This window comes from Simochromis diagramma, unplaced genomic scaffold (assembly GCF_900408965.1).
Source record: "Simochromis diagramma unplaced genomic scaffold, fSimDia1.1 OVJJ01000107.1, whole genome shotgun sequence".
NCBI lineage: Eukaryota > Metazoa > Chordata > Actinopteri > Cichliformes > Cichlidae > Simochromis > Simochromis diagramma.
In genome coordinates this window covers 6,768,111-6,778,670 of record NW_024387209.1, presented here as the reverse complement: position 1 = coordinate 6,778,670, position 10,560 = coordinate 6,768,111, and the positions used below count along the sequence as shown (strand labels likewise).

The 10,560-nt window shown below is 39.1% G+C and overlaps 1 non-coding gene across 1 annotated transcript; it reads right to left on the bottom strand.

Moving 5' to 3' along the window:
- Positions 1–2,522: 2,522 nt before the first annotated feature.
- On the bottom strand, positions 2,523–2,595 carry trnar-ucg. Its single transcript has one exon. It is a non-coding gene; the product is annotated as a tRNA-Arg (tRNA).
- Between the last annotated feature and the right edge of the window lie 7,965 nt (positions 2,596–10,560).

The window sequence follows — 10,560 nt, the reverse complement described above, 5'->3', positions numbered from 1 at the left end:
ACTACTGCTCTAGAGCACTTTAAAAATGAAAAGAAACTCTAGTTTCCATGAAGCAAAATATAAAAAAATGAGGGGGCTCAAGATTTTTGCACGGTACTGTAAATACCAAAGACAACATAAAAAAATGGATGTAGCCACTGTGATACCCACTGATCTGAGACTCTGCATTTTAAAACTTGAACAGCAGCATCTTGGCAACCATGTTGGTTTGTCAAGCCAGAAGTTAGTTTGAATAGATGAAACCGTTTAGTGGTGAATGGATCGGTACTCATACTGCATTTCTCTTCAGTTGTCCACTCAAAGTGCAGCAAGTTTCATCCACTTAATCACACTCATACTCATTCAGCACGTTTTTGTTTTTTTGTTTTTTTTATACCTATGCACTTTTTAACATTTGCACATACACACTGATTCACTCGGGGCAACTTGGGATTCAGTGCCTTGACCAAGGATACTTTGACCTACAGACTGGAGGAGTCAGGGATTGAGCCACCAACCTTTTAGTCGGTAGTCGACACAGTCTACCACAGCCACAGCCGTATATAGAACTAATTTATCTGAAACTAAAGTTCTTTGGTACTGCTATAGGTGTCCTCAGTAGGTTTGTCCCACTGTTCTGGTTGCCATTGGAAACACTTCGATTATGCAAATTCACATCAGTTCAATTCACTACATGGACTTTGAAAGTAATCACACCATGTGAACACCTCAGTTCACTTTGGTGACTTTTCCAAAAAGATTTCGAGAGCAATCGAGAGTTAATTGCTCTTAGTTTTTCTCTGTAAGAAATACCAAATAGCTTTTTCCCCTAGAAATATAAAACAAAGAACCAAAGAAGGGGGACCGGAGGGTGTGTTCCAACTACAGGGGGATCACACTCCTCAGCCTCCCTGGGAAAGTCTATGCCAGGGTGCTGGAAAGGAGAGTTCGTCCGCTAGTCGAACCTCGGATACAGGAGGAACAATGCGGTTTTCGTCCTGGTCGCGGAACACTGGACCAGCTCTTTATCCTCTCAAGGATACTTGAGGGTGCATGGGAGTTTGCCCAACCAGTCTACATGTGTTTTGTGGACTTGGAGGAGGCATTCGACCGTGACCCTCGGGGTGTCCTGTGGGAGGTGCTACGGGAGTATGGGGGTGTCTGGCCCATTGCTAAGGGCCATTCGATCCCTGTACAACCGTTGCAAGAGCTTGGTTCGCATTGCCAGCAATAAGTCGGACTCATTCCCGGTGGGTGGTGGGCTCCGCCAGGGCTGCCCTTTGTCACCGATTCTGTTCATAATTTTAATGGACAGGATTTCTAAGTCCTTCTTCACATCTGATTCAAATGATTAACTGACATTTAAAGTAGCACAACATTAGGTGATTATAATTGCGCACATGAGCAAAATATTATTAAATTTCCATAATAAAAATGGTTTGATAGGTTTGACTTCCACAGCTTCTGTATTAGTTAAATGACAGGGTGTTTGTTTGTTTTTATGAGTGGAAGTTTACATCATATAGGTCTGCACTAAAAGCATAGATGGATTACTAAATAAGTCAACCAGGGACGGCCACAGGAAGAATTAGGCAGCATTAGGGAGCCTCTGGAGAAAGTGAAGTAAACCCTTGTGTTTCTAAGGGAGAGCTCAGTTGAAATAGACATCATAACAGTGCCTTTAAGAACTTTGGTCCTAAAGACTAATATTTGTCTGGCATTACGAGCCATGTAAAAATTAAGTTTTCATAGGAATCTTTGCTTTGGATTGCAGGCGTGATCACCTCACTTTAGAGGACCCTGAGCTTCCTGTTATAATGTCTGGAGCCTGAAAAGGTCGGCCTTTATATGTTACTAAATGTTTTTAAATGAATTATGAATTTCACCAGAAGCCAGTGAAGGGAGTTGAATAGGCATGACGTGTCAGCACTGGCACTAGGAGCCTAGCTTCTGCATTCTGCCAAGCAAATTTGAGAGATGAGATGAGAGATTCAAACTTCAAATGCTGCTCAGTTATAATTTCATTTTGCTGTGGAGGGTGCTGATGTAATGACTGACCTAACTAGAGAGGTTTTCAGGGTGGAACGCCAGAATTCCACTTTTGCCAGTGCTGAGAGGAAGAAAACTGGAAGACAACCAATCAATTATTGTTGGTAGTGAATCATTCACTCAGGTAGAAGAGGCGGATGTTTTTAGTAGATGAACCAAGAGTGGCATGTATAATGAAAACTGAAGAGGACCAAGGAATGAGGCCTGAGTAACTCCACATACGAGGGGCATGTAAATTATATACAATGATTATCTATAATTGGTTGAATTGAATTCTTCTGGAAATCAGATTAAACAAAGACAAACAGAAGTGGATGAGAGACTTGGTGAGGTTGAAAGAACCTGATAAAATTGTCTGCAAAGGATGTGTGGACAGAAAGAAGAGGAACCATTGGACAAGCTTACTGGAAGATTTAGCTTGCTTTCCACCACCAGTTGAACCCAGGTGCCACATCATCCCCTAGAGAGTGGGTCTCAACAATAACTCTCAGCAACAACCACGAAGGGACTCGAACCCTTAATCTTCTGATCCGAAGTCAGACGCCTTATCCATTAGGCCACGTGGTCTCACACCTGAAGAGCTTTCACTGCAGCTGACTGAATATCCAAAATCAACCCACCATTATTCGCTCAGCATGGAGAGTTCACAACAACTAATCAGAGGTAAATTAGTCTTTACCTCATCCACCTGAGTACTGGTGGCTTTGTCTAACAGGTGTCCCCACTTAGCCTCACTTCCAATAATATGAGTCATAAAAATGAACTCCTCCGCTGTGTATTTGTGCTGTTGTTGCCTTTTGGAGCCAATTTAATGACTAAAATTACAGCTTGCTGTATGGTACAGAGGATCCAAGTTGTTTGTGCTGCACTTTCACTGAGTGAAATTCTATTAACCTTGTTTTGTAGCTAATTAGACAATATGCATGAGGTTTTGGTTTCAGCTAAAAATTCAGGTGTTTAGTTTGTGTTTTTCATGTGAGTTAACTTAAAGGTGCAAGGTGATGCAGAAGTTGACTTTGAATGTGAAAACTGGCAGTTTACATAAAGATATCTAGTTAGCACAATGTTAACTCATCTGCTGTTTTCCAGCCAGGGGAAGCAATCCTGTAGCTGCTACATATGGACTAGAATTTTTTTAATAACAGTTTATTCAAGTAGTTTATTCAGATGTTACGGCTGTATCTCTAACTCTGACTTTGACGTAAAACATTTGCCATATTTGAATAGTAAGTGACTGAAAGAAAACCGGACCAGGCCAAAATGTGTCTGCTATCTTGAAATTGGTGCAATAGACCTCAAGGTGATGTATAGTTTGCACACAGTCAGAAAAATTACTACAAAAAGAAAAATGGCTAGACGGTAAGACTTAAAGTGTCTTTAATATGGATGGTGCTTGTTAAAACAACATTTTTCAGATCAGATGTAGAACCTGGATGTAAAGCTGACTTGTTTTTGTGAAATGTCATTTTGTAGCTACAGAGTGTTGCAGAGACATGAAGGAAAAATCATTTCCTCTGCGCTCCAGGCGACCTTCACAAATCACCTGAGTGGCTTGATTGCAGCCATAACTCAGCGTAATGCCAGCACTGTAACGCTCGCAGCAGCCCTGACCCTCACAAAACATTTTCCTCCCGGCCTTATCTGTGTTTATGACACTTTGCCCGCCGCTGTGTGAACAACAAAATGAGCCAGATGGGACTGACTGAGGATCTGTCCAGATTACCACGCCACCTCAACACAGCGGCAGCCAGAAAACAGGATCAGCACGGACAGGATGGCTTTCCATGAAGAGCTGGACAAACCTCAGCGTGCAACAAGCTGTCTCTATAGCTTATTATAGATACACAATGATACACGTTTTGATACACAGTGTGTCTATTCCATCAGTTTTTGTAGTTTATTTAAATCATCTCTGGGTGTTTTTTGCTACTACAAATCCATCAGTTATGTCATGTTAAAGCTTTAAACCTCCTATCAGCAATTTATCAACAAAATGTTCACAAGAAAGACATTTTCATGAGGACGTATGATGAATGACTGTCTTCTAGCACCACCTTAAGGCCACAACTTTTACCTGTTCTACCATCACAAGTTTCTTCACTTCCAATTTCATAGCCAGAGATCCATAAAACAGCCACAAAATAAAAACAGACAAATGCACACCAAGAAGCTAACAACAGCCAGGGAAAATTATACGTGACTGATGGTGCACAATGACCTCCACAAGAATCCAAAAACTTCACAAAAAAAGATTAGTAACAAACCTCAAATGTGTATAATGATCCTTCAGCAACGCAAAATGACTCCACAAAGGGCCAAACTAACGATAGCTTGCTACAAAATGATCCCTAAATGATGCAAAATAACCACGAAAACATAGCAATCATGCTTAACATTTACAAAAAAGACACATAATGACCACAAAGAGATGCAAAACAATTACAGAGGAATAAAAAAGCCATGAAAAGACCCGAAAACACACAGTGGCACAAGCAAATCCCCAAAGGGCATAAAATAACTCAAAAAGATACAACAAAGGGATAAAGAACAACAACAAACGCGACACTAAAGAACGAAAACAGACCGAAAATGATCCGGAAGAATTACAAAAAGAAAGATGACAACCACAAAGAGAAGATTATGCCAAAATTATCAAAAAATTATGCAAACACACCACAAAGAGAAAAACAAATCCATCACAAAAGCCACAAAAAGCTAAAAAAAAAAAAATCTCAAGAAAACCCCCCAAAAATGATGGCAAAGATTTACAATGTGAAAGAACAGATACAAAATCACTTCAAAGGATCAGACTGATGCTAAAATGATAGAAAAAGAAACCAGAATTACATCAAAAAGATGGAAAAGATTCACAGTCTGCAAAGATATCAAAAGGTAACATAAAAACATAACACAAGAAGCAACTGTAAAAACAAATGTTACACCACAGTTACAAAAAAATCCACACAAAAAGACAAAAAAAAGGCTCAGACAAAAATAAAACTAGCCACAAAAAGCTGCAAAACAACCCAGAAAAAAAGAGAGATGCAAAACAACTGCTGAAAGATCCTTAATGGTAGAAAATGATTACAGCAAGTTATCAAATAATCACAAAGAATGAAACAGTCAACCCAGAGAAATAGAAAACAATTGCCAAAAGGAGACACAATCAAACCTTAAAGACACAAAATGACCACAAAAAGTGCAAAACAACAGCCATATATTCTAAAATAAAACTTTTAATGAACATAAAAAAGACGTAAAACAGTCACATGGAGAAAAGATGCCGAGTCCCGACAAACAAAAATAAAATAAAAGAATACCAGGGGCACAAAAAACAAACCCAAGAAAGAGTAACTAAGTAAAAGTAACATTTATTTAAATAGCATGTTTTAAGACAGGAATCTGTTACAAAGTGCTTTACAGGAATAATATAAAAACATAACGACACAAAACAATCTGAAATGAATTTAAAATGGAAAAAAGAGACGTAACCGCAAACAACCACAAAACACAGAAGAAAATAAAAAGTAAAACTGCTTTTAAAAAACTGCAAAGTGTCAGAAAACATCGCTGAACTGATGCAAAAAAGCCACATAGTGCAGAGTTTACTGTGGAAAAAGTGAAGTGAAAACATTAGGGTTTTTTTTTTAACTTCCTTACTTATTTACTCATTTATTTATTTTTAGGAAAAACTTTCAACATAAAGTCATCTAAAGTGTGGGGAAAACTACATGCAGCTGACAGACTGAGCTGACTGCCTGCTGCTTGGATTGCTCGTCAAAGAAACTGATGTTTGTGGCTCACACTGCCCTCCAGAGGTGACAACCAGGAATTACAGCCTTTACTTTAAGTTTGTACTAGAGCAAAAGATGTCATTTACGGAGCATTATAATCAGGCGTTTGAGCTCAGATGTCAGAGGCTGTCTGCTGTAAACATATCAGATCCCAGAAAGTAAAAACTAATTTAAAAACTACAAATAACTGATATCCTTCAGGGAAAAACTTAAACCTTTAGCTTAATTGTGTGTTAATCCCACGTTCTGGTTGGCTGCCAGGCTGTGACTCAGCGGCCTGATGAAGCCCAATGGGAGGTGCTGACCATAGACTCCTCAGCTTTTTACACAACACCGTCTCCTGGGAGGAAAAATGCTACTAAACACTGGAGAGAGACAGAGAGAAAGAGGCTGATCTGCTGAGGGTTTGCTCTTATTCTATAGACCAGACACTGGGATAAAAACAGTGTCAGCAGCCGAAGAATGCATTACAGTATCTGACATACTTTCACCTGGTCGTGCACATGTGTAAATCATCACAGGGACACGCTGAGGACGTTTAACGCCTTCCTTCCTGGATTTAATGTCTTAGATCATAAATCAATGTAGAATAAAACATATAAAACTACCAAATGACGGATTATCTAGGCACGCATATGACTGAATAAAGGCTAATTCTTTGCTTTAACTCTAGTGGGCGAGGATCCGTATATGAGAACCTACATGGACATCTAACTTGGTCTCCCCATGCCTCACTGTGATGTTGTAGATTTAAGGTCATAAAACTGATTAGTAGTTTTTATAATACTTAAATTACATATACTGCATATATAAAGTTGTAAAATGATTTAGCAGAGGCAGGGACGAGTAGACAAGAGACAAACTATTTGCAAGGAGTTTAAAGGATGTTAAAGATGGAGCTGCCAGGCAGAAGGAAAAGAGGAAGATTCATGAATGTAATGAAGGAGGACATGGAGAAGACAAGAGGAAGGAAATTAAATTTTTTTCCAAAGTTTAATAATAAAATTTTATTTTATTAGTGTTGAATTATATATTTTTTATATCCAATTTACAAAACCTTTGTTTGGCCCTCATTTAACTCCATACAAGTCAAGGTAAGTATTAACAACATTCGACCCAGACTGCTTTTACAGACTGTTGTTAAAAGAAGAGGGGATGCTACACATGACCTGTCGTTACATTTAATATGAGCTAATATTAGTTTTAAAACAGCACATTGTCTCAGTTTAAAAATGGTAGTTTTCAGATTTTCTTGTGAATAAAATATGAATTTGTGAGATTTAAATATTTTTTCATTCAATTTTTTTTTTGAAAATTTACACAAGGGTTGTAAATAAAAGCAATGACATCAACACTGTGGCTTGAAAAACTATGATTCTGTTAGTAGCCTATTACTAATAGAGAGGATTATTGATTATTGATTATTGATACAGTTTCTACATGATACAGTTGACTTGTCGAGTTCCACCTTCTTCTGGATTATTAATGATATTGTATGTAAAGCTAGAAGAGTGAACAATAGCTGATCTTGCTCAGTAGTTGTTCCCAAGACATGACTGGAAAGGTAATCATTGTTCAGGAAGTGAACCACACTCATGCTCAGCTGCTTCTCCTCAAACACAAAGACACACTTAGCATCCGAATGATGCACAGCCACCACGGGACAACCCCAAAGTCAGACACCTTATATATTAGTTTACTTACTAGCACCTTTGGACTAACCAAAAACACCAGACAAGGCTTCAGAAGCTGGCTGTTGTTGGTGCACGACTACTGGGACACTCTATGAAGAAGCCTCTTGAATGAGACGTGAAACGTCATCAGCAAATTTAAAGAAAGCCAGTCGCTTTCTTTCCAAGCTAATGAACCTACCATGACTTCGAGTACTGTGAATCTGCATAGACGTAACCTTCTACTCCCTGAAATAACTGAGCCCAAGTATTTCAGAAAAATATCAAAAAAAATATGGGATGAAAAGAGGCTAGCATTTTGATTTTCTTGATCTAAAGTATGAGTCAAAACCACAGATTGCTCAACATTATGACTTGGTATGTCTCAGGAGGATGTCTCACTCTGACAGCAAAAGGCAGACAGATTTGTTTTAAAAATGAAGACAGAGAGAGACATGATTGATGGTGCTCCCTCGCCAGACCCTGTGAGTCCGGTTTCCAGCATGTTTGGCCGATTCTCGGCTAGCTTCTTTGCACAGAGTTTCAGTGTTTGAAGCGAACAATGAAACAGTCTGTAGACGTCCGCGTGAGGAGTGTATTTATCATCAAACAAAGACACGTTTTATCATGTAATAAACGGCTCTGTTCTCCATTACTGGAAACACAAAGAGTGAAGGGAGGTCAGAGGTCAGATCGGGCGCTGGAGGAAGTCATCTGGGGAATTCAGCACATTGTAGAGATGACTGCCTCATAATATCATCTGCACAAATCACACCTGTTTTTTCATGGTGATTACAAATGCCTGTGTGAAGGTTTGTTTTACAGCTAAACGGAGAAAAATGTGACTCAGCCTACTCCATCCAGTGACCTTGAATACTACGCCGTAATCTCACAGGACTATTCAAACAATCCATTAAAAGTGTGAACTGAAGGATGTTACATATTTTATTTTGTTGCTTTCCTTTACAATTTCTGAATCTTGTTTTCTTTAAATTGAGGAAATATTCTTGTAGGAGCAATTTTTTGGTTTGAATTCAAGGACCACCCTTTAATAGTTAATCCTGACTCTAAAACAAGAGCTCCAGATGTGATTGACCATGTGCTCTAATGTAGAAGGATTCTAACTTTGGTTGAACAGACAAAAGCCCCCATTACACATGGCTGCAGACACAGAAATGGACAGCTGGAGACCCTCCACCTGTGGTGCATGTGTAGTTGTTGCTACATCAGCTACATGGAAGTCCGTACTTGAAAACTTTATTGAATGCAGAAGTGCTTGACTGACTTACAGGGGGCACAAAACAATGTTTGTACTTAGGCAGTGTAGCCCACACAAGCAGAAACTACAAGATGTTTGTTAGTTAAATGCTAGCACTTATAATTTAATTATCTATGCAATCATTTTGTGGATAGTTTACCAGTCTGCTTATTTTTATACTAGAGCCATCGGAGCTAACTGGCCTCATGGGTCCAGGTAAAAATGTAACTTTTTCCAGCATTAACCACCAAAATCACTGTGCAAGTTTTGATTTAATGCAGGTAAACTACCTGTTTAGGGATCAAATACATCTTTGAAGAACTGCTGCTGGCTTTGAACCCAAAGTGAGATATTAAAAAGGTTATTTCACACTTTAATCCACATAACCAGAAACAAGAGATTACAATTTATTTCAAATTTAATCCTGGCTAAAACAAAATACCAACAGTCAAAACTATCCTTTTGTCAAGCAACTGTCAAAAACATACATTTCTGTAGTAGATAGTAATTTAATTTCTTATCTATTACTTTTGGCCATTGGTGAGGTCTTCAGGAGAAAAGCTTCAAAACTTAAAATATAACTAAATGAGAGTTAATCTAGAACATTACCTGACCTGAGGCAGGTTAGCTCTATAGCACACGTTACCATAGCAATATACCCCAGTAAGAAGGAACACATCTTGATAGTACTCAAAACCTTGGTTGACCTTGAATTGACCTGGACAGGATAAGATGAAACCCTGCTTTGCTTTACAGGTATGAGAAGCTTTCATAGTTTGGTGTTGTAATCTGTCTGGTTTGTCTGAGCTTTGGTTCCTTGTAGCACCAACAATCTGTTGTTGCTGGGAGATCATTGTAGGAGCGTAACCTTAGAAATGGTTACCCATTGTTTGGAGCTGTTGGCCTAAATGGCAGAACACAAAACTACTATCAGTTACACATCTAATGTTCTGGACTGTTTTGCACTTCTGACATATCTTCATATAAAGATGTGTAGGTATGGTGCAAGTTTTGTTGGCACTATAAGCTTTCTGTTTTAAGCTTGCTATCCAAGTGCTATCCAACTAATCATGCTTGGTTGGATGCAGCTAAGCCATTTTTGCAGAGATCATTGCTGGAATATAATGAAATTATGACCTTGATATGAAGATATGGGACAAGCCTGTTGGTACCATAAGCTTTGTGGTTTTTACTTGTAGTCTGAGTGTTATGGACCAATCACTGTTGGTTGCATGCAAGAAAGCAAGTAATGTTCAAGAACAAAATTATTAACAGAAGATTTATATATTTGTTACGTCCCAACGATGAAGGTCGAGGGGTGTGTGTGGGGACTGGTAACAAATGGGTCCAGAATGAAAGGAAAACAGACAGAGGTTTTTAGTAAATAAAATAGTTTTTATTAAAGAAAATCTTAACGTAAAGAGCTAGCAACGCCGTTTTACCAGTAACGCTACAAAAAAAGAAAAAAGGTCACAACAACAAAGAACCCAACAACCTAACAAAAAAACTCCACACCATGAAGAGGCACTTCCGGGGGCTCTTACTGGGCTATACTCCCCACTGCTTCCACAACTACACACCATAGGATCTCTTCCGACACCTAGGACACACTCTGGAGACACCAGAGAAAACCACCCTCCTACATCCAGTTCATCCCCAGCTTATATGACCTCAGAGAAGTGATTGCTGACTGGGCCCAGGTGGCAAATGAGGCCAATGAACAGCAGCTGTGTCCTGGGGAGAGAGAAGAGTGAGAGAGAGACAGAGGGGTGGAGCAAGAGAAGAGGAGGCGGAGAGAGACCACACCCCG